The sequence below is a fragment of the Heterocephalus glaber genome, unplaced genomic scaffold (genome assembly GCF_053883595.1).
Source record: "Heterocephalus glaber isolate CG9 unplaced genomic scaffold, H.glaber_assembly_v1.0 deba00000768, whole genome shotgun sequence".
Taxonomy (NCBI): domain Eukaryota; kingdom Metazoa; phylum Chordata; class Mammalia; order Rodentia; family Bathyergidae; genus Heterocephalus; species Heterocephalus glaber.
In genome coordinates, this window is record NW_028258162.1 from 2,347,167 (window position 1) to 2,350,699 (window position 3,533).

The following is a 3,533-nucleotide window of genomic DNA, read 5'->3' on the forward strand; positions in this document are numbered from 1 at the left end:
CAAAGAATTTCTCCAAAAGTCTTCTAGACTTAATAACCAAATTCAGTAGAGTAGCTGGATACAAGGTCAACACTCAAAAGTCAATAGCCTTTCTGTGCATGAACAACAGACTCACTGAGATAGGAATTGGAGAAATGATTCCTTTCATAATAGCACCCCAAAAATGAAATATCTAGGAATCAATCTAATGAAGGAAGTAAAAGACCTCTACTCTGAAAACTACAGCCCTCTGAAAAAAGGGATTGAAGAGGATATCATAAAATGGAAAGACATCCCTTGTTCTTGGCTAAAAAGAATCAATAGAGTGAAAATAGCCATACTTCCAAAACTGCTATATAGAGTCAGTGCAATTCTGATTCAAATAAACATATGAAAAATGTTCAATATCACTTGTCATTCATGAGATGAAAATTAAAACAACACTGAGATTCTGTCTCATTCCAGAAAGAATGGCTGCTATCAAGAAATCAACCAATAAAAAATGCTGGCAGGGTTGTGGAGGAAAAAGGAACCCTTCTCCACTGATGGTGGGAGTGTGTACTGGTGCAATCACTGTGAAAATCATGTGAAGATTCCCCAAAGAACTAGGTTTAGAGGTCCCATTTGACCCAGCTATTCCCTTCCTGGATATCTTCGCAAAAGTATTAAAAGCATCATGCCACAGTGATATATGCACACTCATGTTTATACCAGCACAGTTTGTAGTAGCTAAGTGTTGGAAACAGCCCAAAGGTCCATAAACTAGTGACTGGATAAAAAGATGTGGTTTTTTTGTAAAATAGAGTACAACTCAGCTATAAAGGATCATAAACTAGAGACATTTGTAGCTAAATGGATGAACATTAAGGCCATACTTTTAAGTAAAATAAATAGGACACATATGTAAATACCAAAGAGTTTCTGTGATGTGAGAAATAGCAAGTGTAAATGAGGATCAAAATGTATAATACATAATGTAAAAGAGGAAGAAATGGTCCAAAAGAGAAGGGGAAGTAGAGGGGGCATGGGGGAAAGGAAAGGGGGAAAATATGAGAAAAGAAGGAAAAAGTGGGAGAGGTGGAGGGCTGAAAGGGAAAGAAGGAGAAAATGGGGGAAAAATAATATACAAGATATATCATGTACAGGTACACATTCCCAGTGATGAATGTGATCATAATGTACACCTAAAATGCACCAATAATCTTAAAGAAAAAAATAATCAATGATTCTAATTAACCATTAAAAACACAAAATACCATAATGGATTGAAAAGACCAAACAATATATTTAAAAAATAAAACTAGTTTAAATGCAATGTATTAGAAGTTAACAGTAAATGGAGTAGAAAGAATGGAGTAGAACAAAAGGATGAAAAAGGGAATCACATAAAGACAAAGTGGTTCATTCCACAGAAGTGATATCAACCCCTAATGTGTATGCAGTAATTACAGAATAACAATATACATGAAACAAAAGTATGGAAATGCAATGAAAAGAGACATTTATTCATGTTATAGTTAAAGACTTGAACAGCCCTCAGCCACAAATGAACAGTGCCAAGAGGCGTGCAGTCAGTGGGGACATAGTTAACTTCACTAGACAATCAACTTGATCTAATTGGGATTTAGACATGACTTCATCTTTCCTATATATCAGCATTGAACAAGGCAATTTGAATTTAAATTCATAGTAGTACTTATAGTAACAAAAAAGAAACACTTTGGTACAAATTTGAGAAATATGTGATAAGGATTCATTTGACAAAATCTACAGTACGATGATTAAAAAAACCCTCTCTCAATAAATATATAGTCCAAGTTGATGGAAAGACTCAATACTGTTAAGATATCAATTCTCAAGCAAGCTTCAATCTAAATTTTACATGAAAATGAAAAAGACCCATTGGAATACTGAAGACAGAATGACACAAGAAAATGACACAAAACTCAACTTCAATCTTAGTATAAATCTATAATAACCTATACAACATGGTACTGGAGAAAGTACAAAGAAGCCAATGAAACAGAGATCCCAGAAAGAGTCACATAAACAGAGTCAACTGACTTTGACAAAGTAATAAAGGCAATGTAATAGACAAAAATAGCTCTTTCAAATTTGGTACTGGAACAATTCAAAATTACTATGTAAGTAACTCAATTGAGTCATTGAACTGATACCTGATATCTTTCACAAAAATTCAGAATGGACCACAGACCAAAATGTCAAATTTATAGAATTTTTGGAAGAGACACATACAGTAAAATCTAGGTGACCTTGATTTTGATGATGAGGGTTTACATTCAGCATCAAAAACTCTCTTCATGAAAGAAAAAAATGTCAGATTTTGCCAAAATTAAAAGATTTTTAAAATCTCCGAGCTATACTATGAATCACTAGAGAGAGAGATGTTACAGTTCAGTAGTATATATGCTAATAGACTAGTATATATAACAGGCTGATATCCAAAATACACAAGATAGTTTAATACTCAACAAGAAGAAAAAACACAATTAACAGGCAGGCATAGTTTTTGAAGAGATTTCTAACCAAAGAGTTAAAGAGATGGCAAATAGGAACATAAAGAAATGCTCAATACATTCAGTACTATTACTATATCACAATAAATATTATGGGTGTATAGAATTCAGAGTGGTTCTTATATATTCAAGTTCTTGACCATAGTTATGGATATCAATATGAACTCAAGTTAATAAATACATCGATGAGTATGTGAACAATTTAGAAATTCATGTACACATGGGGAAATGTATATGTGTAGATATATAAACATATGAATACATATATATGTGGATGAACACACACATATTTACAGCCTCTTGACTGAGCATAGAAGAAATCATCCCACAACCATGGGGTGAATGGGAAGCCCCAGGCAAATTTTCATCCCACAACAACAAAAAAATTACAACAATTGCTACTCTGAATGTGCTGCAGCCAGTCATCTGTCCCCTAACAACTCCAGAACACTTGTCACCATCACCATCATTCAGAGAACATCAGCTCCCAGAGCCAGTAAAATTTTTACCCAGGCCAGGGGTCTTTATCCCTAGGTCCCCAGTGGAAGATGCTTTCACTGACTCAAGCTCTTAGTCTCACTCGAGAGGGACCCAGAAGGCCATATGATTTTGAAGGGTCCATTTAGGATGATTCTAATCCTTCCACCAAGGGCAATGTGCTTAATCTGGAAAAGTAAAGAAAAATACAACATCTTCAGATAAGTTAGGCCTAGAATGCAAATATTACTTATTCTCACTTACATATAGCAGTTAAAAATTTAATTTCATCTTTACGGAAAAGTCATTTGAATGATGACAAGGGGGTGGTGAAGTGAGACAGAAAGATCACAGGTGAAAATAGAGATTCGGGTAGAAGAAATACTTTTTAGTGTTGTATCACATGGTATGTTGACTAGAGTTCACAAGAATCTATTATACATTGCATAATGAACTACCAGACAAGGAGATCCATCGTGGCTGCCTACAGGCAAAGGCGTGTGAGTGAAGCTTGGAAGACATGACTGGAAGCACACACAG